Source organism: Trichechus manatus, unplaced genomic scaffold, assembly GCF_000243295.1.
Source record: "Trichechus manatus latirostris isolate Lorelei unplaced genomic scaffold, TriManLat1.0 scaffold00132, whole genome shotgun sequence".
NCBI classification, from domain to species: domain Eukaryota; kingdom Metazoa; phylum Chordata; class Mammalia; order Sirenia; family Trichechidae; genus Trichechus; species Trichechus manatus.
Window position 1 is genome coordinate 1,740,847 of NW_004444068.1, and position 27,531 is coordinate 1,768,377.

The 27,531-nt window shown below is 42.3% G+C and overlaps 1 protein-coding gene across 1 annotated transcript in view; it reads right to left on the reverse strand.

Moving 5' to 3' along the window:
- PLS1 (plastin 1) overlaps positions 1–26,614 on the reverse strand; it is an 88,562-nt gene extending 61,948 nt beyond the window's left edge. Inside the window, exon 1 of the mRNA XM_004385069.3 lies at positions 26,501–26,614. The gene's annotated coding sequence lies outside the window, so the exon portion shown is untranslated. The remainder of the gene's footprint in view (positions 1–26,500) is intronic.
- Between the last annotated feature and the right edge of the window lie 917 nt (positions 26,615–27,531).

Consider the following 27,531-nt stretch of genomic DNA (forward strand, 5'->3'; position numbering starts at 1 on the left):
AAGGGTGGTGTTACAATCCCACCCTAATCCTCTTTAACATAAAATTACAATCACAAAATGGAGGACAACCACACAATACCGGGAATCATGGCCTAGACAAATTGATAGACTCATTTTTGGGGGGACAAAATTTAATCCATGACAAAGTCCATGTCTTCAGTCAGTCTTTCAAAGGCTACAGGTATTGTGACAACAGTTCTTATGAACAAATGTCCTCTAGGAAGTATATGTGGGTTTGCAGAGATTTTTTTAAAAATTTTGCCTGGTAAGACCCCTGTTGGATTTCTGACCTACAGAACGGTAAGATAATACATTTGTGTTAAGCTGCTAAATTTGCAGTAATTTGTTATGAGAGCAATAGAAATACAGGCTCACACTGTTTTACTCAGAACAGGTTGTTCTTAGTGTCTTGGCCTTAGATTGTCCCCAAGAGGGCACACCTATCATTTGGGAGGTGCAGTGGGGGAAAAGCAGTGTGTGTGGTGGGGAGGGGACAATGCTGACTTTACAGCTCTCCTTAAATAAATCCTCCCTCCAATAGGATATATACATATAATATGGGAAGTTAGCCAAGTTTTTGATTGCTTGAATTTATAAAGTTACCTAATAATTAAGCAGCTTAAAAAGAAAAACACTAAAAAATAAATATATTCAAGATTCCAGCCAGTATGATGAGCAGTGATACACTTGTCTTAATCTTGCTTAACATACCAGGGCCCAGAGATTACTGGGACAGACATGAAATGCTACCCAGCAATTAGACATAGTGGTTGTCCTTAGTAATCTGAAGATCGACCTGAAGAGCTTATTTTAAAGGCAGATTCCTGGGCTTCACTCTCAAAGATTTTCATTCAGAAGTTTTAGGTTGAGGCCCAAGGACCTGAATAAGATCAAAATTAAGAATTTCTGAATTTTATCGCCAGTGAATGGCCAATACTGCTGAAGCATTACCAATCCATCACTCCACAAACCAGGGAGCTACTGGAAAAGTAGCTAATTCTGACCAAAGCCCAATATGCAATTCGTCTCAGGAACTCTACCAGCAGCCTAGATGGTTCAGGGTATAGCTTTGACACCAAACAGATGTTGAGTTGAATTTGCCCCTGTCTCTTACTGATGGGGTGTCAAGTCACTTACACTCTCTATGTCTCAGTTTCCTCGTCTGATTATCAGTTTAAAGGGAATCAGTTTAAGGGGCAGTTCCTAGAACATGGTTAACTACTCAGTTGCCATGATTATTAACAACTCCATAATTCCAATTCTGGATGAAGTCAGAGCAAAATATTTATAAGTGGAGGCAATTTGAACTCTTCAGCATTTTTCATTCTTGTAACATTATCTGGAAAAATTAAATATTTGATGGACACAAGCTTCCATTCTGAATGGCATGAAATTGAAGGTATTTACAAGAGGCTGTGTTGTAGGAGAAAAAAAGGTGGTGGGGACTGTGTCATCCATATCTCTTTGAGGCTATATATATCCAAGGAAGCACAATTTTATTTAAAGCCTCTAAAAACGTTGGCTCAACCAGAAAGACATTTTCTCCTCAGCACAAGCACTTAGGAAATGTATTTCTTTTTTTATCCTGGAATATGAAATGCCAAGTATATGAACTGCTAACACAAATCCTTTCCATCACGGGGTACGTTAGTGGCTAACCATGCCTCCATTCTGATTTGAAGACTGTTGAAAGTAAAACTGAATGACCTGCTCAAGGCTACAAAGGAAGTTAAATAATCCCAAAGTCCAGGTGAATACGAAGGACATAAATAATCATGTCACTGAAAAAATATACACAATTCAATAAGACAAAAATTAATAGACACAAACAAGAAGCAAACAACACAGTGGTCACTGACTCCATGCTGATGACAGATGACACTATTGACAAGTGGCCCATAGTTGTGGTCAAAACTAGAAAAAAAAATCAGAAACTAAAACTATAATTGATAAAATACAAAAATAAGTGATTAATTATAAAGAATGATGTTGGAGGGAATATAAAACATCTATTTTATTATTTTCTTTCTCCTTTTTTAGGGTTCTTCCTCTCCCTGCTTGTGGCTCATTCCTTCATCACTCTTTTTTTCTCCTTTACCCTTTATAGAAACGGTAGAAAACATTAACAGATGGGAAACGGGACATTTGAAGAAAGTCTTCATGTTTGTACCTGCTGGTCCTTCTCAGACTACAATCCTCTAGAGAGGGCAGGATTATCTGTTTCAGGAAACATCCTCCTAGCTTTATGAGTCCACGTGGTGGTTAAAGTTGTGTGTCCACTTGGCTGGGCCATGATTTTCAGTGGTTTGGCAGTTATGATGTAGTTTGGCAGCTATGTAATGATGGAACCACCTCCATGATGAGATCCGCTACGAGCAGCCAATCAGTTGAAAGACGTTTCCTTGGGGGTGTGGCCTGCATCCAACATAGGTGGACTTTCTGGCAAAGTTCACTAGGTTTTGCTCACTCTGGATCCTGCAGCTGGCTCGTATTCATCTGACCTCCGGTTCTTGGGACCTGGGCTAGCAGCTGACCTGCCAATCTTGGGATTTATCAGCCCTTGCAGCTACACGAGTCAGAAGAAGCCTCCAGCCTGATCCAGGGACTTGCGACTTTCCAGCCTCTACAACAGTGTGAGCCATTTCCTTGATCTCTCTCTATATGTATCTACATACGTTCACTGGTTTTGCTTCTCTAGAGAACCCAGCCTAAGACAGTGCACAAGGGCCTACTGTTAAAGCAGCACTTCTGGCCTCTTTCACTATGTTCCTTTCTTACTCTCCCCAAAGAATGGGAACTTAATCTATCTCGTTGGTAGAAAGATAAGTTTCTTGAGTCCACTGACCCTTATTCCTCTGCTGTAGTGGTTCTCAAACTTTAGCTGCAGCAGATAACCAAGAGGGCTTGTTAAAACATAGACTACTGGGCCCCACCCCCAAAATCTGATTCAGTTTGTCTGGGGATGGAACCTAAAAAGTGCATTTCTAACAAGTTCCACGTGATGCTGATGCTGCTGGTGTGGGGACCACACTTGAAAACCACTGCTATACTGAATGGGGTTAATGTGTTAAACATCACTATCCTCACATAGCTTTCCCCTGCCGTGCATTGCAACAGTCTGTCTTCAGGACAAAAGCACTTGTCTTCTCTATGTGGTAACCAACCCAGAGGCAGCTGTCCAGCAGGTTTGCCTGGGATAGAGTCGGTAAGTGAAATTCTGGGAGGAAGGGTATTAGGAAGACCACTTGGACACAGGTACAGGCTGCAAGCCCTGGTGGCGCAGTGGTTAAGCATTCAGCTGCTAACCAAAAGGTTGGCAGCTCAAATCCACCAGCAGCTTCTTGGAAACCCTATGGGGCAGTTCTACCCTGTCTTACAGGGTCACTATGAGTCAGAATCAACTTGATGGAAAGGGGTTCGGGTTTGTTTTGGTTTTGTTTTTCCAACCCAATAGCATTCAGCATGATAATGATCATGGGAATGATACAAACTATGACTAGGAATTTCAAAGGCTGTGGCCGCATTCCGGAAGCAGAGTGACCCTGTCTTGTCTGAGCCTTAATGCTGAAGCCAGATGACATCAAACGTGCATACTGAATGTTCCTACTCCTGGAGAACATGCAGTCATCACCACAGTGACATGAATGGAGAGGAGAAGATACAAGCCCTCCAGGAAATTCAGCCTAGATTACTTCTCTGGGTCAATCATCAACAACTGTGCAGACCAGCTCTCAACACCTCCCTCCCTACCCACAGCTAAGCAAAGCCTTGGGGGCTCGTTCTTCAGTGTCTCAGGGATGTATTAACTACCCCCTTCCAAGCTTGGGTCTGGTGGCTCTGCTTCTGTGCCGGCATGTGCCCAGCCCCTGCAGATAGATGCTTTTGGGTCTCTTCTCAGATGACACCCTGGCTTCAAGCCCTGCAGTGCAGCCAGTCTTGTCCCACCTCTGCCCAGTCCCCGGCCCCCAGCTCCCGGAGCCTCCAACAGGGCTCAACATCCCCTGCTTCTCCAGGAGGGAAATCTAGATACAAAAGGTGTTCCTAAAACAGAGCAGATTAAAACACAGCCCCTTCAGCAGAATAGAAAAGGAAAGAAGATCTGAAACCCATGCCAGGTCTCCGTAGCCTTCATACCCCCATGGCACCCACCTATGAGCTTCTGGACTGTCGTCTTTACCAAACCAAGAGCCACTCCTGGCAGCCAAAGGGAAAAAAATGGCACCCATGGGCCAAATCCTGCCTGGACACATGTCCTGGCCCATGGAAGGTCTTTGAAATTTTGGAGCCAACATATAAAAATTACGAAATGAACATAAAATTCAGATTTCTATTTTCTCTGTTAAAATCAGAAGGGCCCAATACTGGGCCCACATTCCCACGTGGTAACACTGGGCCATGGTCAAATGGCAGCAGCACCTTTAGATAAGGTGGGAACATTAAAGTTTGCCACAGTCCTCCTGACTCTCTGCCATCTCCTCCGGCTGCATTCTCTCACTGCCTTTCTCCCACAGAGCATACATGAATGAACAGTAATTACGCATATACTCTACTACCTGCCACAGCTAATTTCCTGAGATATTCCTGAACTCAAATTTTACAGTTTGCTGTTGAAAGAAGCATATGTATTGTTTTCTCCTCAGCTGGTGGTTGCTTCCATTCTCAGGTATGAAGCTGTAATTGTAGGAATCACAGACAAATGGCAAGTGGTTACCCCCAAATGGCCCAGAGTTGAGGAGTATGAAAGGACTCAGAATAAATAAGCAGTCCCCTTTTCAACATCTGTAGTTCGTTAAAAGATCAGGACTCATGAGAGAAAAAGTATCCATATACTGTGTTGTTACCTTGGCAAGACAAAAGTTCTATAATCAGAAGTTACCAAATGAACCACAACTATCACAGCCTCCACCAGACTGAGTCCAATACAACTAGATGGTGCCCAGCTACCACCACTGACTGCTCTGACTGGAATCACAACAGAAGGTCCCAGACAGAGCTGGAGAAAATGTAGAACAAAATTCTAACTCACAAAAAAAGACCAGACTTACTGGCCTGACAGAGACTGGAGAAACCCTGAGAGTATGGCCCCCGGACACCCTTTTAACTCAGTAATGAAGTCACTCCCAAGGTTCACTGTTCAGCCAAAGATTAGGCAGCCCCATAAAACAAAATGAGACTAATGGGGCACAACAGCCCAGGGACAAAGACTAGAAGGCAGGAGGGGACAGGAAAGCTGGTAATAGGGAACCCAACATTGAGAAGGGACAGTGTTGACATGTCTTGGGGTTGTTAATAATTGTCATGAAACAATACGTGTACTAACTGTTTAATGAGAAACTATTTGTTCTGTAAACCTCCATCTTAAAGTACAATTAAAAAAAAAAAAGAAGTTACCAAATGTAGAATTTTATGGAACACTTAAATTTAAATTATTTATATAAAGTAAATAAAAGTTTGTTTCTGGAAAGACTCTGTCACCCAACAGTACTTTTCATTTAGCAATCAATTGCTGTTGTTGTTAGATGCCGTTGAGTCAGTTCTGACTCATAGCGACCCTATGTACAACAGAACAAAACACTGGCCTGTCCTGCGCCATCCTCACTATCATTGCTATGTCTGAGCCGGTTGTTACAGCCACTGCGTCAATCTGTCAATCAATTAAACTACAGAAAAGCTTAGAGGATTATTACCTTAGTAGGAAATGATCACTGTGCAATAAAAGTGTACAAAGAGCTTTTCTTGTCTTGAATCATCTGTTCTTTGAACGTACACTGAACTCGTTAAAAGTACTGCCATTCCACCACTAAATGACTGCAGTGTCACAGCCAGAAACCTGCCCACAATGGCATAGGTCTGGCTACTTTTCAAATTCCTGATCTTTGCCCATAAGATTAGATAAGTGAGTCCGTGTCACAGCAAAGATTTGATTTTCAAAATTCTTTCTCTTTCACATCTCTCCCCTTCCAAGGCCAGCACTTAAATGAGAAAGTAAAATGTGTCAGATCCTACTTCTCTTGTCTTCCCAGACTTCCCAGGACAAGGATGGATTCTATAGTACCTTTTCCCCCTGGTTCAACATAATTCAATGAGGGAAAATTTTCAAATTGTCCCTCAGGAATCTCACAGATTATGATCTAAACTTTCTAACGTTTTACATCTATAATGGAATGATTAACAATAATCCCTTTGGAATATGATTAACAGGTTACAAAGTGCTTTCCCGTAGTTTGACACATGCAAGAGTATTCTGTAAATTCTACATACAAACACAAAGCAGCTCTATTGTTAAGATTTGTGAGCTACTGTACTTAGTCATGATGCATCATTCCATTGCAAATACAGCCCTGCCCTGATTCTTGGTGTTAATTCAATTAGGTTAGAAAAGGGGAGGGTCTCAACACATTATCCTGAATTAGAGTCTGAGCTGATTATCTTTGTTCATAGACCAAAAACAAGTTAAAATTAAACCAAGTGAAAACTATTAGAACGCTTGCCTCCTAAATGTTTCCTTTTTCAATTACATGCCTGTTTCTTGGGAGAAATATTTTTTTAATCTTTATTTGCCACTTCTATTTTCTTACATTGAAATTTAAAAAAAAAACCATAGTTTAACTACTTTTGCGCATATATTTCAGCACCTAAAAAAATCCATTGCCACTGAGCTGATTCCAACTCATAGCAGCCCTATAGGACAGAGTAGAACTGCTCCACAGGGTTTCCAAGGAGCAGCCGGAGGATCTGAACTGCCAACCTTTTGGTTAGCAGCCAAGCTCTTAACCACTATTTCAGCACCTAGGGAAGCATAATAGTTTTTAGAAGCCCTGACTTTGCAGTCAGAATTCTTGCGAATGAATATAGCATCTTTCTCTTACTAAACTATATAACCTCAAGCAACTCATTTAATCTTAATGAGTCTTGGTTTTCATAGTAAAAAAATGGTAATAATACCAACTTCACTGACTTTTGGGGAGCATTAACTATACAGTATGGGTTTAGAAAAGCGAATAACATATAGTAAACACCCAACAGATGTCACCTATTATTTTAAAGGTTGGCAATTCATGATTTTCATAAAATTGTTTTTGTGGGGGCTGTCAATTCTGACTCACAGCGACTCCATTTAATAGAGTAGAACTGCCCCATTGGGTTTCTTGGCTATAATCTCTATAGAAGCAGATCACCAGATCTTTCTCATGTGGAGCCACTGGGTGGGATGGAGCTGCCAACTTTTCGGTTAGCAGCCAAGCGCTTAACCATTGTGCAGCAGGGCTCCTTTTCATAAAATGAGTGGTCTTCAAAAGTAACATATATGTGTTATGTGTGCACATGCACACATATGTACATTATGTATAATATACATATAAAACCACATATAGCATATATGTTAAAACAACATACATACACATGTATCTCAAATAGTTTGCAGAAATGACTTACCAACAACTGGAGGGAAAAGGTTTTTGTTGAATAAAGGCCTGTTGTTGATTACCCTTGAGTTGATTCTGATTCATGGTGACCCCATGTGTGCAGAGTAGAATTGCTCCACAGGGTTTTCAAAGCTGTGACCTTTCAGAAGCAGGTCGCCAGGCCTGTCTTCCAAGACAACTCTGGGTGATTTGAACCACCAACCTTTCAGTTAGTAGTTGGGCACTTAACCATTTGCACCACCCAGCTGCCAAATAAAGGCCTGGATGAAGTTAATTATGTTTAAACACTGAACGTCAATAATTTAAGTAATCATTACAGCAGTTTACTAACTGTGAGAATAACATGACACAGAGATGGGGCTAGACCAGGGGTCAGCAAACATAGGCCAAATCTAGCCCACAGCCCGCTTTTATTTGACCTGTGAACCAAGGATGGTTTTTACATATTTTTAATGGTTGGAAAAAATCAAAAGAATAATAACTTGTGATATGTAAAAATTATATGACATTAAATTTCAGTGTCCATAAATAAACTGTACTGGAACACAGCCACACTCATTGGTTTACGTATTGTCTATGGCCGCTTTCACGCTACGAGAGCAGAGGAGGATAGCTGAGGCAGAGACCATATGGCCCACAAAGCCTAAAATATTTAATGCCTGGCCCTTTGCAAAAAAAAAAAAGGAGCCTTGGTGGCACTGTGGTTAAGAGCTTGGCTGCTCACCGAAAAGGTCAGCATTTGAATCCACCAGTCACTCCTTGGAAATCCTACGGAGCGATTCTACTCTGTCCCATAGGGTTGCTACGAGTCGGAATCAACTCAATGGCAACGGGTTTGGTTTTTTTGGGTTGCAAAAAAAGTTTGCCGACTGCTGGTCTAGACTGTCACCTCTATGGAGGTGGAGACTGCTGGAGGCTTAGCTCAGTGCCTGACCCAAAATTGGGCTCAGTAAGTAATCAATGAATATAGTATCAATATAAAGAGCCTGAGGTGGGGCTCCTCATATGTGACAAAGATAGTTGTTTTTAAATAACAGAGAGTCTTTTTGAAAACAGAGGAGAGAAGACTGCCCTAGTCTGCGCAGCCCAGCTGAAGTCTTTATTATTCTATAATTCTAATGGTGGAATTTTAAGCCACACTGAAGAGAGGGATGAAGGGGCAGATGATAAGGACAAACTGATAGAAGAGCTCTGCATTCATAATATATTTGTAAGCAAAAAATGAGCACCACAAAAACACAACAGAGGAGAAATAGCTTGGAAAAAGGATTTATTACCTTCCCCCACCTCCCGCAAGAAAAAACTCCTATGGCCTTAATTCAACCTCAGGCATACTTTTAGATATGACTGCTAAAACAGTTTGCAAAGTCTTAAGTTGCATGTATATATGGAAGCATGAATCCAAATCACAGTAAATATTAGGGCCCACTGTAATCTGTGCTAGTCAGATGACATCCAGAGTGTCACATACAACCTGGGGAGTCTCATTTTTAAGGAAGATCAAACAAATTTGGTTTCTTTAGGGGAGCTATCAGCGTGATGATAGGTCTCATGTAGGCACCATTTCAAGCAAGGCAAGCTGATGGAACTGGAGAATATTTACCATGGAGATGAAACTGTAGTCCTCAATCTGAATTAACTTAATTCATGTAAAACATAGTGCCTGGCACATAGAAGACAATAAATATAAGCTTTAATCATCAGCACCATCATGATTTAAAAGAAATACACCTTATTGTTATTCCCTTAGAAGGTATAGCTATATCCACAAATGGAAACCAGATTGTTGAACAGCCCATTCGTGTATTATTAGAAATTCTTAGTCTATGACAAAAGTCACTTGTAATTTATTATCTGGTAATTATCACTAAGGAGCCCTGGTGGTATATGAGTTAAGAGCCCAACTGCTAACTGAAAGGTCAACGGTTCAAACCCACCCAGCAGCCCCACAGGAGAAAGACTTGGCAATCTGCTCCCATAAAGATTACAGCCTAGGAAACCCTATGGGACAGTTCTACTCTGTCATATACAGGGTCACTATGAGTCAGAATTGACTCAACAGCACACAACAATCATCACTAAATATTTCAGTACTCTCTTCTATCTTTATTGCAGAGGTTTTTTGTTTGTTTTTTTAAATATATTGTTTCATGACATTGGTTGCCATCTCCGCGATTCGTCAACACTCTCCCCATTTCCATTTGCCCAGCTTTCCCGTCCCTTCCTGCCTTCTCACCTTTCCCCCTGGGCTGGTGTGCTCATTGAGTCTCATATACATGGTAGAACTATATGAGTTATTGTTTGCTTTATAGGCCTGTCTAATCTTTGGCTGAAGGTGAACCTCAGGAGTAACTTCAGTGACTCTCAAGGTTTCTACAGTCTGTAAGACCAGTAAGTCTGGTCTTTCTTTGTGAGTCTGAATTTTGTTCTACATTTTTCTCCCACTCAGTCCAGGACCCTCTACTGTGATCCCTATCAGAGCAGTTGGTGGTGGTAGCCGGGCACTATCTAGTTATGGTATTACAGAGATATTTTTTTGAAAATGACTTAATCTGTTCTCTTGCTTTCAAGAAGATGGGACAAAGACATTTATTGCTCATGTGTTACATCTCATTTCCAGCCCTTTAGCAGTATGCAAGGCCATGTGACTAGTTCTAGCCAATGAGCTATGAGTAGAAGTGATTTGTGTCATATCTAATCCACTGCCATCAAGTTGATTCCAAATCATAGTGAATCTACAGGACAGAGCAGAACTGCCCCATAGGGTTTCCAAGGCTATCATCTTTATGGAAACAGACTGCCATATCTTTCTCCCATGGAGGGACTGGTGGGTTCCAACCACCAATCTTTCGGTTAGCAGCAGAGTACTTACCCACTGCACCACCAGGTCTCCTTGTGTCATGTCTAGGCCAAAGCATCTCACAGTCAATACGTGACCCTCCAACTCCCCTTATTCTGTTAGGGTAACCTGATGGCCCCTTGTTAAGACAGGAAAATCACAAAAACCACAGTGGTCTGCATCTCTGAGTCACTGCACATAGAACAGCTGCCCTGGAGAACTGCCGACAAACACTGGCATTATGTGAGGGAGAGAAATCAACTGTGATTTCAGGGTTAATCCGTTGCTGCAGCATAGCCTGCACTATCCTGACCAATACAGAAAGTTTGAGCAGAAAGAAATCTTATGTCAGTCTGTGGTCAACCTACTTGGGGCAATTCACAAAGATTAGCTCAATAAGCAGGGAAATTTTCCAAACCTTCCTCAGACAGGTATCTGTGCAATGTTACTAAGTTTACTAAAGCTCACAGAAAGTTTACCAAGTTTCACTGCACTTCAAGGGCATTCACAGATTATTGCCACACCGATGCCTATTCAAAGTATTTAAAACCAAATCCTCTATGTCATTCACTTACTGAAAAAAATTAAGAGCTGACTGAGACTTACAATGAGCAACGTATATTGAGTAACGCAACTACTGACAAACACAGGTGCCTCAGCTGAATATGTTGTTCTCCCACATAGTTTCTTTCTTGCTTTATGACCCTCAGGCTTCGTTTTTAGGAGACACGTGTGTCAGGAAGTTACTACTCCAGGGACAGAGAGAACGGGTAGTGCTCCAAGCAGAGCTGGCTCAGTTCTTCTTTGTTAACAAGCAACAAGTATGCTGTTAATTGGACTGACTGATTTCGGTGGGGCCTAGAACACAGACAGATGCTATCTCCTTGGGTTGGCAGTAAAAATATCCACTGAGATAAGAACTCAAGCCTGTGTCCTTTGATGCATTCCTGATTTAAAACCACTGGAAACTTTGAAGCCTAGAGAGCAGCAGGGTGTAAACTTCCACAGCGCTGGGTTCAAATCTCAGCTCTACCATTGACAAGCTACATGCATCAGGCCAAATGATATAGCTTCTCTGAGACTTAGTTCCCTCCCCTCTTCACAAGATGTTTGATGTAGGTGTCTAATATACAGTGGATCCTAGCTGCCTCAGTTTTGTTGAATTCCTAAAGTTAATCTGAATTTCTATCAATTTTATTGTTTTATTACAATCAAAGCAATATTCTGTTACATTTAAAGCAGTGAATAATGTATCTTTGGCTTTATTGTTAGATTAGATGCTAATAACAGTCACAAAAATAAATTCTACTACCTAATTTAATCATCTTCCAACTCGATCAAGCCCTTGCTAGGAAAAGATATCCTGAGTTAAATTCTGCTCGTCTACCAGAAGCAAGTGAATTTTTTAAATTTTTAAGAATTTCCAACCAATCATACTTCTGATTTCCAATTCTGATTATATATATACGTACATTCTTCAAGTAAGTTGCCCTGGTTTAGTTTTTTCTTTATAAAAACCAACTTCACCCTAGTCTAATCAGGAAAAATAAAACATCACACAAATTCCAATAGAGGTGCATCCTACAACATACCTAACCGGTACTCAAAACTCTCAAGATTATCAAAAATAAGGAAAGTCTGAGAAACTATCACAACCAAGAGGAGTCTAAGGAGACATGTCAACTAAAGGTAATACGGTATCCTGAATAGGATCCTAGAACAGAAAAAACAGACATTAAGTTAAAAACTAAAGAAATCTGAATAAACTATGGACTTCAGTTAATACTAATGTATCAACATGAATTCATTAAATGTAACAAATGTACCATACTAATGTAAAACAGAAACAGTTGCCTTGTAGTCAACTCTGACTCCTGGCCACCCCGCGTGTCAGGGTAGAACTGTGCTCAATAAAGTTTACAATGGCCGGTTTTTGGTAAGGAGATTGCCAAGACTTTCTTCCAAGGTGCCTCTGGGTGAACCCAAACCTCCAGTCTTTCAGTTAAGTTAGCAGCTAAGAGTATTAACCATTTGCACCACCAAGGGACTCTATACTAATGTAAGATGTTAATAATATAGGAAACTGTGTGAGGGTGGAGGTATACAGGAGCCCTGTACTATCTGATCAATTTCTCCAAAAACTGAAAATGATTATTAAAAATAAAGTCTACTACTACTAATAATAAAACAAAGCCAATACAATGAAATACCACTTCACACTCACCAGGACGGCTGTAATCAAAAAGATAATAACAGGTATTGGCGAAGATGTGGAGAAACTGGAACCTTTATACGTTGCTGGTGGGAATGTAAAATGGTGCAATCACTTTGGAGAAGTTTAGCAGTTTCTCAAAAAGTTAAACAAAGAGTTACCATTTGACCCAGCAATTTCATTTCCAAGTATATACCCAAGAGAAATTAAAACGTATGTCCACAAAAACCTAATTCATGAATGTTCATAGCAGCATTGTTGATAATAACCAAAAGGTGGAAACAAGCCACCAACTGATACATGGATAAATAAAATGTGGTATGTCAATATAATAGAGTATTATTCAGCCATAAAAAGGAATGAAGTACTGACATGTGCTATAACATGGATGAACCTTGAAAACATTATGCTAAGTGAAAGAAGACACCAAAAGCCACATATTATAGGAGTCCACTTAATGTGAAATTTCCAGAGTAAGCAAATCTGTACACAGAAGTGGAGCCCTGGTGGCACAGTGGTTAAGAGATATGGCTGCTAACCGAAAGGTCAGCAGTTCAAATCCACCAGCTGCTCCTTGGAAACCCTATGGGGCAGCTCTACTCTGTCCTATATGATTGCTATGAGTTAGAATCAACTCAATGGCAACAGGTATACACAGGAAGTAGATTAAAAATTAGACCATGAGTCAATTGTGACTCATGGCGCCCCCATGTGTGTCAGAGCAGAACAGTGCTCCATAGAGATTTCAATGGTTGATTTTTCGGACGTAGACAGCCAGGTCTTTCTTCTGAGGCACCTCTGGGTGGACTCGAACCTTCAGCTTCTTGGTTAGCAGCTGAGCACCACCAGGGACCCAAGAAAGTAAGTTAGTGGTTGCCTAAGCACTAGGGGGATTGGAAAGAAACAGGCAGTGACTGCTAATGGCTACAAGGGGGTGAAATTCTAAAACTGACTCTACACTTCAGATGGGCAAATTGTATGGCATATGAGTTATAGCTCAATAAAGCTATTTTTTTTTTTAATAAAAAAGCAATGTTAAAAAAATCAATGTCATTTGCAATTGCGCTGCACCAAGAACACTGATGAAACACCACTTCATCCCGTTCAAGGCCAAGAAATATGAGACTATGTGGTTGATATGAAACCTTTAACTGCCCTGAGAAGTTTTGCTGCTTGATTTTGTAATACTCTTAGTATAGTGCCTAAAGGTATAACATTATGAAAAGCAAGCAGGGGAGGTTTTTGGATTAAATGAGCAACATGTATAGTATAAGCCCTCCCTAAAGTGTGCCTGAGATGTGAAATAGGATGTAGAAGAATATTCCTACTCATATTTAATAATAATTAATAAATCAACTTGCCAAAAGTATCATTGTGTACCCTTCTGGTACACTATCTTAGAATGCAGTCATTTCCTTTCCTCTGAATTACCAGAAAACTACAATGTTTTCAGTTTTCCCCCTAGTCCTATGAGAAATGTAACATTAAACTTGCAGGAATACTGTAATTAAGGCGCAGTCTCCAACAGCACCCCACGCATCTATCAGTTTGTTGGACTGTGGTGGGTTGGGTGTTGCTGTGATCAAAGACTACAGCCTTCGGTACAGATTACACCGCAAGATAAAGAAAACAAAAATCCTCACAACTGGACCAATAAGCAGCATCACGAAAAATCGAAAAAATATTGAGGTTGTCAAGGATTTCATTTTACTTGGATCCATGATCAATGCCCATGGAAACAGCCCATGGAAGCAGCAGTCAAGAAATCAAACAATGCACTGCATTGGGAAATCTGCTGCAAAAGACTTCTTTAAAGTGTTAAAAAAACAAGGATGTCACTTTAAGGACTAAGGTGTTCCTGACCCAAGCCAGGGTATTTTCAATTGCCTTATATGCATGCAAAAGCTGGACAATGAATAAAGAAGACTGAAGACGAACTGATGCCTTTGAATTATTGTGTTGACGAAGAATACTGAATATCCTGTGGACCACCAGAAGAACAAACAAATCCATCTTGGAAGAAGTAAAGCCAGAATGCTCCTTAGAAGCAAGGATGATGAGACTTCATCTCACATACTTTGGACACGTTATCAGGAGGGACCAGTCCCTGCAGAAGGGCATCCTGCTTGGTAAAGTAGACGGTCTGTGAGAAAGAGGAAGACCCCCAATGAGATGGATTGACACAGTGGCTATAGCAATGAGCTCGAGCATAACAACGATTATGAGGATGGCGCAGGACCGTTCTGCTGTACATAGGGTCACTAGGAATCAGAACCGACTCGATGGCACTTAACCACAACTCCAACAGCACAATACATATTACATAGGTAGAATATAAAACCAACCAAATCCGTTGCTGACGAGTCGATTCTGACCCATAGTGACCCTACAGGACACAGTAGAACTGACCCATAGGGTTTCCAAGCAGCAGCTGGTGATTTGAACTACCGACCTTTTGGTTAGCAGCCAAGCTCTTAATCACCGCGCCACCAGGGCTCCAGGTAGAAAATAAGTCAGTAAAATATTTAGAAGATTTAATTTTTGTTATCCTACACATTCCTGATTTATATTAATAAGAAATATAATTATTTTAAAAACCGAACTACTTTGTTTAAGAAGAAAGAGATGATCTCCCCCCCATGTTAATAAAGTCTAATTTCACAAATCAAGAACAGAATTACCGTTAACACAGAGAAACTGTAAACACTCAGGTAGGATAAAGTAACTACTAGGTTCTTGTTTCATTTTACCATGGGAAAAGGAAGTGTAACAATGGCATGGTGGCTGAGTCTGATCTCCTCTCACTTCACAAGGAGGAAGGAGAACCAAGATCAACAGCTCAGGTCTGACTCCTATAAAGCAGAGGTCAGACACGCCTCCACTCTCCAACCTTTTCTACCAATTCTGACACCAAATGTCCCTCCCACGGCACTTCTCTACTTATCTGCTGAGTTCAATAATTTGTTGCAATGGCCACACAGAACTCACAGACAATACTCACAGTTATGGGGTTTATTAGGGAAGTAACAGGTTAACAATTCAGGTTCAGGAACACTCAGGATAGTTATTCCATCCGGACAGCCTCTCTTCAGCTGTGCCTGCAGGCAGGTCTCTCCCTGGCCCTTGACCTCTTGGCCCGGCCTCTGCCCTGCTCCAGCAAGTGTTACAATGCTCTTTTAGCTCTGCCAATAAGTGCCCAGAGGCACCCCACTCTGCCAGTAAGCCTCAGCCCGAAGGCACTCAACTGTCTCACTCCCAGCCCACTCCCAGCCCACAGTGCTGCCTCCTGCCAGTCTCCTGCCTCTGCAGCTGCCATTTCTCCGCCGCCACTTCTCACCATCTTCAGTGTTACAGCTCTCTCTCTCTCGGTCTCCTGGTTCCAGGAGCTTCTTAGCGCAGAGATCCCGGGTCCAAAGGACACACTCCACTCCTGGCTCTTCCTTTTTGGTGGTGGTGAGATCCTCTCATCCCACCTAGTGGGATGGCAAAACTGATCAATCCCCTCATTAGGGTTCTATACACCTTATTTTCATGGTCCCACCCCCACAGGAGTGCCATGCACCTTATTTACATTATTAGCAAGCTATCTAATCCCTTTGGTGGGCCATAAGCACCTCATTTGCATAGTCCAACCTAGTCTTTTGGTGAGAGTTACAAGACCATGGCGAGAAAGGCCACACAAAAGCGATCCATCACACCACAAAAGGTATCCAAACTTGTAGCAGAGTTGTGTATTCACATATATTTCTTTGAACATTTCTGTTAGCTCCTCTCCTACTCACTTCTAATATAATTTCTCTTTAAAAAAATAATAAAAACTTCAAGAAGAATGTGATCTCAATTTATATGTTCCAGTTTACTATAGAGGTGAAATCAGTTTTACATACAAGCATTAACTACATGTAAGGCATTATTATTACACATTATTATTTTATTCACTTCTGGAATTAGTGTAGAATGCATATGAATCTACAGAGATCCTTATACTTTGAATCCAAGTTATCTTTGGATAAGTCTAAAGTATCTCTCAAGATTCACTGTCAGTAAATCACAGATCTGAGAGTAATATCTAAAAATAAGGCACCAAGGATCTAAAGTCTCTCTAAGAAAGGAGAAGCTAGAAAGTATTAGGTATGTGGGTGGGAGTGGGGTGGGGTATAGATTCATCCATTTCTTTTTTCCTCTATTCATTCAACAACTTTTTTATCAAGTGCCTATTATAAATCAGACAATGGAAAAGACACTGGCCCTGCCCTCAGGAAGCACATACTCTATGCAGCCTCAGATGTGGACACAAGAACTGTTACTAGAATAAACCTTAGCATTAGAAGACTTTGACCTAAAATGTGTATGATGACATCTTCCAGTTTACATATTTTACCTTATTTAACCCACAACAAAATAGGGTTCTACTCTGCACACTCGGAGTTGCCATGAATCGGAATCAACTAACGACAACAACAAAGCTTCATTCTGCCCTTCCTCCTGGTGCTCACTCATACAGCATCAAAGGCAGTTGTCCCTGTGTCTGCCTCCTCCATCTGACTGAGAACCCTTGAGGACAAGGACCATGCCTCACTCATATCCCTACCCCCAAGCAAAGCTCCCTTTATTCAATCGCATCCCCCTGAGGTGGAGAAAAATGTATCATTCTTCTGCAACTGGATGCTGAGAGTCCAAGTATCCAGCCCCTCTACTGTGGAGACTAATATCACCCACAAGTGAGACCTAAAGTGTAGGGGGCAGTGGCTGAAAGCACCTCTAGCAGCAAAGAAATCACTTAAAGAGCTCCATATTAAAGAGTACTCCTAATATTTTATAAAAACCAAACATAAGTTTCATAGAGAAATTATTTCCTCTGGTTGGTAAAAGAGGAAAAATGGACTGATTAGAAAAGCACTAGATTTGGGGCTAGACTGAAGCTCCATGAGGGCAGGAACTCTAGATCTGACTTGTCAGCTGCTGGGATACAAATGCTAAGCCCTGACATTTTATCAAATGTTGAAATCAAAGACACAGATGTGAGTGTTATCTCTGCCACACTTACAAGCCAGGTAACCTTGGCAGACAAGTCATTCTTTGAGTCTTTGCAGCTTCTCCGGGAAAAGCAGTCAAGTAAAAAACTGTTAGAGTTATCAATAAATACCTTAGCTCCTTACCTTAGAGTTTACTAATTACTTTCACATTTACTGTCGTGTTTAATCATCAAACCTGAGGTTGAGAGAAGGCCTTCCTTTTCATGGGGTCAGAAACAGAATCACAGACTTTGGCTTTCCATCCACGGCCCTGATCGCAGGTCAGCTGACGTCCGATATCCAAATGTTAATTGCCCTGAAGAGCTCATTTCAACTGACCAATAAAACATTCCAGAGATTCTCAGATTATGTTACTGCAATGATGGTGATCTTGGGTTCAACTTGGGTTATTTGCGGATAAGAAAATGGATCTAGCAAATTGCTATTAGCGTTGGTTTTTCCAAAAATTAATTCATTTGTATGACAACTTCTACTAAAAAACATTACTGGGTTTTTGCTAGCTGTGCTTCATGGCTGGCACTTCACTGACCTGATAACACTTAAACACTGCAAAACTGGGCCGCCTTGGAAACACCCCCTGAACCAGAAGAGTGTCCCCACGAACCTAAATCTGAAAAAAGAGGAAGGAAAGGAAAACTTCTCCAGGACAGAATTCAGAGAAGAGCCCTCAGGTGAAAGAATGCAGGAGTCTTTGAGAATTATTTCCAAAGGTTATGAATACTAACTTGATATCAAACTAAAGGTTCAATTATGTACTAACTTGATATGGTTTTTCCACCAAATTACTGACGAGTAGCATTAAAACCCTAAGCAAAGACTCATTTACCAAACCTCAAAATTCTACTTTTCATTGATTTTTATCTACAAACAGTACACATAAAGTACATATTTATCATCAAGGACCAAAAAAAAAAAAAAAAAAAAGAAGCCAATAAAGCTATAAAAGATGACAATGTGAAACGAGACAAAAAGTCCACTCATGCCACTGATCATTCACCATAAAAGAGTCAGTGCTGAACCTGCTTTTTTTTATTTCAACAATTTAATCTAGATTCTAAGAACCAGATATGGGGACAATGTGTGAACATGGCAGGTACTTTCTAACGCATGCAAATCACTTGATAAACATAAGTTTTAGGCCATACTGTCACGCATCCACTTTGGATTTTACAATGGAGATCCACGGGGATAGGTGTATTCTTTTTATTGATGGAGTGCATAGGGTCCCATGGTATAGGCATTCATTGTAGGGGGAGAGGTTTACGAAAGCAGACCTTGGTCCATGACCAATCCTTCTACACATTTACCAATGTTTTAAATTCAAATTCAATCCAAATTCTATTTTGGCATCACTGCTAAAATCTCACATTTCTCGGTTCTCTACCAAATTGAAGAGGCTTTTTTCATTTCTCATGAAAAAACATGTTATTTCCTTGAACTGGATCTTCAAGTAATTTAACTTGTGTTTGTCAATAATGTTGTTAGCTGCTGTGGAGTTGGTTTTGACTCATAGCAACCCTATGTAAAACAGAGTGAAACACTGTCCTGTCCTATGCCACACTCACAATCATTACTATGTTTGAGCCCATTGTTGCAGTCACTGTGCCAATCCATTTCATTGAGGGTCTTCCTCTTTTTCGCTGACCCGCTACTCAATAACAGAGTATGTAAATCCGGTTTCCTCTAATATTTTGAGCTTCCCCTGTTAACTACACCCCAGAACCTTTTGCTTTTCATCTTGAAGAAGCCCTCCAGCTTACTTCTGCCTTGCTAACCCGTGCATCCACTTTACCATCTGATTCTCAGGTTTTCTTTGCGGTCAGCTTTGGTCTTTTGGAGGGGGCAGGTCTGTGTGCCGTGAGTTATCCAAATATCTTTGTAGTTTTATAGCTGTGAATTGATCAAAGAAATAAATCATAAAAATTTAGTTTATTGTAAGGTCTAAAATCCCCTTCCAGGAGCCCTGGCGGCACAGTGGTGAGGCTACTGGCTGCTAACCAGAAAGTTCGACTGCTGACTAAAAACACTATGGAGCAGCTCTGCTCTGTCCTGTGGGGTCGCAATGAGTCAGAATCGACTCGACAGCAATGGGTTTGGTTTTATGGAAATCTTTACAGAAGCAGACTGCCACAACTTTCTGCTGCAGAGTGGCTGGTGGGTTTGAACCCCTGCTCTGTGGGAAAAGACTGGCAGTCAGCTTCCTTAAAGATTCCCATAAAACCAAACCCATTGCTGTCGAGTCGACTCTGACTCACAGCGACCCCCACTGGACAGGCAGAGCTGCTCCATAGGGTTTCCAAGGCTATAAACCTTTATGGAAGCAGATTGCCACATCTTTCTCCCATGGAACAGCTGGTGGGTCCAAACTGCCGACCTTTCGGTTAGCAGCAGAGCACTTAAACACTGTGCCACCAGGGCTCCTTTCCATAAAGATTACAGCCTAGAAAGAAAATCCTATGGGACAGTTCTACTCTGTCACATGGGGTCACTATGAGCCGGAACCGACTCGATGGCAATGGGTTTGGTTTATTTGGTTTAAAGTCCCCTTCACAATTGGATTTCACGAACAAAGCTATCTGTAACTGTCCTAGAAAACAAGTGTTTTAAATAACAGAAAAAATCTACTCACACTCTAACTCTTGCCCTTTCTGTATTCACAGCATTACTAAAAAGCACTTTGCTTTTATAGAAGTCACGCTACATGTTTCTCACCAAAAATGGCAAATAGGCACTTTCAGACACAGAAGTAGTGAAAAGAAAGATGATCAAAGCTGACACGGTCTCACATGTCATGTGATCTTATACGGCAGCAAACCTTCCAGCAATCAAAATGGTATAACCATTGTGTAACCAATAATGCAGCACAAAGGCTCTTTCTCTTTCTCCCTGATTGTCATCATCATCTAGAGTAAAATGTTGATTCAGAACTTTGTTCAGGGAAAGAGCTGGGTGATGTGAGGGGTTCTTGGCTGTCTGAGACAATAATGGGTGGAGGCCAGAAGCAGGCGGCCCTTGTTTCATATCTAGAGCACAAACCCTGGGAACACACAGAACCAGCTCAGGGACCTTTGAAGCAGAACCAGGATATGGAAGGAGGGCCCAGGCAACACAGCGAGGGGAAGAGACTCCTTAGAGAGTCCGCTCCCTGTATAACTAGGTCCATGGGGGAGGGGACGTATTTTCTCACAGCCTATGTATGAGATCAGACAGCTGGTCAAACCTGGGGCTGCCAGGCCTGCCTCGAGGGTACTTCCCTGAGGAATCTAAGCCCACCTCCAACTAGTCCAAACCGACTTCAGAACTCCCTGATCTTGAGGATTCAGGGACAATGTGTTCAGATCTAGATTCTCCCTGGGGGTTTGGGCCACAGTTCAAAGGCTTGGGATCTAGATAGGGTCAGGGGCCACAGATACTCCAGCAGCTTCCAGCAGTGGATCCTGCCACCCCACAGAAGGAATCCTTACAGACCTTGTCACCCCAGAGTCCTTCAGTTCATAAGTCAGCTGAGTTTCCCAGCCCCAGCTGCAGACACTTCCCCCCAACAGTGGCTCTGGAGTACAACTAACCCTCCTCCCCACCCCTCCCCACCGCACCTCTCTTTTCTCCCCACCCCCAAGAAAGTGAGGGTACAGCAGAAATAGCATTAGTAAAGACGCACCCAGAGACACAGTGCTGTTCTGTCTCTGTCTCCAGGAATGCTTCAAGGGTAAAGGAGATAAAGACTAATTGAAACTAAAAACAAAAAAAAAAAAACAACCAAAAACCAGAAAGATTCATCACTGCTATTTTGTTTTGTTTCTCAGACTGAAGTCTCGCTCACAGAAGGTTGGGAGTTTCACCAGCTAAAACCTGTGGCCATTCTAAGCATCTGTGAGTGTTACCATAGATAGAGCTTTGCATTTTGTTAAGATATTTGATTAACATATTTGAGCTGTCAGTGCCCAGAGGTCAGGAAGGCCTGGGGTCAAATCGCAGCTCATCCACTTATTAGCTGTGATTTCAGAAAAGAGTTTTATCACAATAGGCCTCTGTTTTCTCATCTGCAAAATGAATACTTGTACCTATCTCACAGGATTGTTGTAAAGATTAAATGACATATTGTTTATAAAGTGGTTAGCATAGTGTCTGGTTCATGGAAAACATCTATAAAACTAGTCACTGCTATTACTATTATTATTTTGAGATAGCTATGTCAGTAGTCATTTTATACAGGGCCATCGTACATAACTCTAGGAATTTAATATTTGGGCATTTTTCAAGTGTATGAGGCACTAACATCAATGTACTGCTGATTTTGCATTTGGTTGTCCAATCAGTTTTGACTAACTATCATGGTTTAAAAAAAAAAAAAGTAATCCCTCTATATCAAGCCAACCCTTCCCTTCCTCGCATGCCAGTATCTCTCAAGCTCTCTGCTTCTCCCCTCAACTGCTCAATTGCCAATGTCTTCTTCCTGACATTTGTGTGAGTAGGTATCACTATTCAAAAATGGTCATCAACCACAGTGTGCTGTACATGTACTGGGAAGGATGTGCCGTCCACAGCTCCCTCAATGCTGTATACAGCTCAGTGGAAAGGCTGTGTTTTGATTTGCAAAATGGCAATTTGCAATTATCTGTTCCAAGTAAACTAGTATTTCAAACCACCTCTTTGAACTGGGATTTTGGGTTTCAAAACGCACTGCCTTTTGAAACTCCGGTTTTTCCAGGTACAGATTCTGACCACACTTCTCTCTCTCTCAACCTTACCACCATGTTCCTGGATCATAAACACCACCCTTAGGCGCCACCCTCCTCCAGGTGTCATTCACCTTCTCCCGGTAGTCTAGAATGTCTCTCCCAAATACACCCTCAGTCCAAGGGCTTTAGGCCCCACCTGTTTGTCTTCTTTCCCTAACCAGCTACCATGGCCTTTTCATTCTCCTCCCCAAACCCCTCACATGTAGATTCCCAGTCCCCCTGCCTCATCTCATCCCTCCTCATTGTGTACTCAAACCTGAATCAGCCAGTCATCCCTTGTGTCCCGTCTTTTCCCGTGACACAGCATCCTTCCATCAGCCACCAAGTTTTCCCCTTAGATTGGTCTCTGAGGGGTCTCTGAGGGTTTTCATCCACAGAACATCTCGAACTGGAGTGCCCTGCTGCCAACTGAAAGTACTGTAATCTTGGGGCCAACAACCATGAGAAGGAAGGGTTAATGAAACGAGCTTTGTGCTCCAAGTGAGGTAACCTGAGCAGAGCTTCTGGCCGGGCCACTAACTAGCTTAATTAAGCACATCTAAGTCTTTCTTCTATACAATGAGAGGATGGTTTGGATACTATGCTACCTTACTGCTTGAAGATCCTAAATGCCCACCCTCTCCATGCCAAAATAAGCACTGGCAGGCATTTGTTTATTCATTCACTCATGTAATAACTATTGAGTGTCTAATACTGTAAAGCGACCTGCTAGGCATTGTGAGGGATTAAAGATCATCCTCCAAAGAGCTTACCACCTAGAATGGGAAATAAGTCAATCACATTAGTAACTGTAAGACAGAAAGAGATAAATGCCACACCTGTAGGTACTCATGAGATAAAGAGACCATTACAAGCGCTTCATTAATACTCAAGCCTGAAACTAATTTTCAACATGTCTTTCCTTCAGTTTCCTTGGCCAAATGCTTTTTCCTTTAAGCCACTCCTTAAATCTCTGCTCTCCACTCTGCACCTAGAGCCACATGCTTCATCTGCGCCCCGGCAACTCTCCCTTGTTACAACTTTATCCCTGAATCTGGCACTCCCCTAACTGATCTGTGATTGCTCTTCAAAATATGAGAATCAGACAATCACCCTGTCCGGCTAGCTTGACTTGGCCATTGTCCTGGCTATAGCTCTAATGTGCCTCCCCCATATCACAGAACATTGATGTCAAATCCCTTCGCAAAACTATCCGTACTTCACTTCTACAAATAGTGGCTGAGGACACATTTTGTGCTTAGAGCTGGATAGGATATCTAAGTCATAGGCTTTGATCTCCAAGTGCTTACACACTGGTCAGGAAGTTCTACGCATGCTAAAATACAAGCCGGGATACTATACACAAAGGGGATAGTCGCAGCACAGGCAATAGCAAGAAATGCCACAGGGTTCAGACGTAGCAATCAAGGAAGGCTTCCAGGAATAAGTCACACCTTAGCTCCACCTAGCATCATGAGTAGGACCTCAATGGGGAGGGAAAGGGGACGGCAGAAGGACACTGTGGGCCAAGGACGTAACAAGACTGAGGCAAGGAAGAAGGCAGTTTCAAGACCAGCAAATTGTGAGATGGGGTTTGAGTGAGAGCTCACTTTTTGAAAGGAGTTTACAAGGTACTGCTAAGATTAGTAGCAGAACAACTAATTTTCTTAGGCTAGACTATACAACGAGAATAAGGAGCCCTGGTGGTGCAGTGGTTAAGAGTTCAGCTGCTGACCAAAAGGCGGGTGGTTCGAATTCACCAGCCACTACTTGGAAAGCCTCTGGAGCAGTTCTACTCTGTCCTACAGGGTTGCTATGAGTCGGAATCGACTCAACAGCAATCGGGTGTTTTTTTTTGTTTTCTTTAAGGAGGTAGACGAGGGAAAAAAAGGTTTAATAATCTAACCAACCGTGAGGACAGTATCTGCAGAGGGTAGTAAAAAGAGCCCTGAAAGTCAGAAAACCTGGATCCCAGGCCCAGCTTTGCCACCGAAGGGCTCAGGCGGCAACCGGCAAGTCATTTAACCTCATTGGTCTCGGTTTTCTCATTTGTAAACTGAAGCAGCTGAACTGGTTGACCTTGAAGGTCCCTACAGTCCAAAACTAGACCAACTGTATATTATTTCTGCCTTTAAAACATTCATCATCCATGGTCTTGGGGAACACCTAGCTCAACTGGCATAATACAGTTTATAAAGACAATGTTCTACATTCTACCTTGGTGAGTAGCATCGGGGTCTTAAAAGCCTGTGAGCAGCCATCTAGGATACTCCACTGGTCTCACCCCTTCGGGAGCAAGGGAGAATGAAGAGAACAGGCTACAAGGAAAAGATTAGTCTAAAGGACTAACGGACCACAGCTACCACGGCCTCCACCAGATTGAGTCCAGTACAGCTAGATGGTGCCCGGCTACCACCATTGACTGCTCTGATCAGGATCACAACAGAAAGTCCTGGACAGAGCTGGAAAACGATGTAGAACAAAATTCTAACTCACAAAAAAAAGACCAGATTTCTGGTCTGATAGACTGGAGAAACCCCGAGAGTATGGCCCCCAGACACCCTTTTAGCTCAGTGGTGAAGTCACTCCTGAGGTTCACCGTTCAGCCGGGAACTGGACAGCCCCATAAAACAATAATGGGACTAATGAGGCACAGCAGTCCAGGGACAAGGACTAGTAGGCAAGAAGGGTACAAGAAAGCTGGTGACAGGGAACCCAAGGTTGAGAAGGGACAGTGTTGACATGTCGTGGGGTTGTTAACCATTGTCATAAGGCAATATGTGTACTAACAGTTTAATGAGAAACTATATGTATGTTCTGTAAACCTTCATCTAAGGTAAAAAAAAGAAATTATCTATGTATGATCAGACTGACAACAGCAACTCAAAAGGTTTGATAGAACACCTGGGGGCAGTGAGTTGAAGATAATGGTGATGGAATAATTTGGAAAAGGATAATGAGAATAGCAGCACAACTGGAAGAACGTATCAGTGTCACTGAATTGTACATGTAGAAACTTTTGAAATGGTGTAACTTTGGCTACGTATATTTTCACCAGAAAAAAAAGGTCCTCCAAGGTCGAGAAGGGAGAGCGTTGACATGTCGTGGGGTTGTTAACCAATGTCATAAAACAATATGTGTACTGACTGTTTAATGAGAAACTACTTGTTCTGTAAGTCTTCATCTACAGTACAATAAAAAAAAATCATCATTGAAGAGGGTGTGACGAGAAGGTACCTGTACTCCCTTTCAATATAGGTTTTTCTTCCTGAACTTAAAATTCTTCTCTAAACTTACTATTTCTATAGTTGTGCATGCCTCCCACATCACAAATTTAACACTTTACTACAGAATGTCCCTATGAAATTCAGTTTAAAATAAGGGGAGCTGATTGCCAAGGGGGTGGGAGCAAAACCCACTTGTTTCAACTTTGTGGCACCTAATTGCTAGGTGTGTACCCCCTGGCCTGAAATTTCGTTCATGGCTCACAGGTTATCAGAGAAATTTGTGCAGAGCTGCCTTAGCCTCATACAACTATACCCAGTACCACAGCCTCGGGGTAAAATACTCCACATATAAGCCACAAAATATCAGAAGGTAATGAAAAGGAAACAGTGGGGAACTGTTACTCATTTAAAAGGTGCTTCCATTTAATAGCATCAGGTGCAGCCTGAAACAACACTAATGCAGAAAGGTAGTGGGAAAAACCTGAAATTCTACAAGTTCCTACTTGAAAATGCAGTTACAACGTGGATAGCTCCCTTTTGGGCACTGAAATTCGCTGAAAGTTGACTTTTTTTTTTTTTTTTTGCCGCATCCAGAGGCCCCCTGTTCCTGGAAACGCACCAAGACCAGAAACCGCGGATACGATTTCACTCCAGCCCTCCTGATCGTATAAATAAACCGGTCACAGAATTTATGCGAAACAGACTGGATCAGAAAGCCTCACCAGCAGCCACTCAAAGTTTACAAGAGAGGAAAACAGAAAACAAGGCGCATAACTTCATGTAAAGTATCGTAACGCAGACCTCGAGCTTACAATTTAATTAACAGTATAAATATACGGTTTATCACCTGCCCGCACTCCACGCCTCCCCGACCCGGCACAAGCGCACCCGGAGGTCGGCGGGCGCCGCACTGCACGGCTGGGAACCGGGAGACGCTGCGCGCGCGAGAAACCCGGACCGACTGCCCACCCCCCCAGCCGCTGCGCGCCAGCCAAGAAGTTTTCTGTTTAGCCTTCCTCTCGACCCCATCGCCGAGACCCATACCTGCCCCAGCAGTACCGCCGTCGAGCCCCGCAGCTTCCTCCTGGGATCCAGCAACCGGCAACTCGGTTCTGCGGCTACCTTACCACGCCCACCTAGCCGCTACGCTCGCGCCACTGCGCATGCCCGGTCGGCACCCGGGCCAGCAAACTCGAAACTCCACTTGCTGGGTTTGGCTGCCGCTCCCAAGGGAGACGAAGTGAGGCCCAGAGCTCGGGTTCAGCGGAAGGTGGAAGAGGAGTTGCAGGTGCTGGGAGGGGCGAGGAGAAAAGGTGGCCAGGCGCTGCCTCAACGTTATCCTTACTGCCCACAGCTACCCAGGACGTACCCCTTCTAAGCCTACAGATGACTTCCAACTACACCCTTGGAATGAGTTTAGTAGTTCCTAAACTTGAGCGTGGATCAGAATCACATGGAAGGCTCATTAAAACACAGATCCCACCCCCAGAGTTTCAGATCCAGGGTCTGGAGTAAGGCCCTACAACTTGCATTTCCAATCGCGGTGCTGATGCTACAGACCCACACTCTGAGAACCACTGGTCAAGAGGAAATGTATTCAGTATTGAAGGAAGAAAGTGTTCTCTCCCCACCTCTTTTTTAGCATTTCACACAATACTTCTCTTCATTTAACATCCACACCTGCTTAGAAAAAAATAAATAAATAAAGCCCCCACTCAAACAAAGGTGGGATATTTCCTTTAACATCCGAATCAACTAAATGGAATGCGACCTCAAGAGTTCTCATATGCGTTGCCTGTAGCAAAATCCATAGCTGGGGTTCCCCCAGCACAGTCCAGGGATCAGGATGGGTCCCTATTTTGCTGCCACTTTAGTTCAAAGTCATGTACACCCCCTTCAGTTCCTAGCACAGTACCAGGTACAAAATAGACACCCCAAGCAAACCCGAGATGGTAGCAGTGGTGCTGCAGAAGAAACAAAGACATTAAAATTATTTTAGGAGCGCAATGAATTGGATGAGCAATTAAATATGGAAGCAGGTAGGTCAAGGACGGAGGGGATAAGAATTTCTCCCT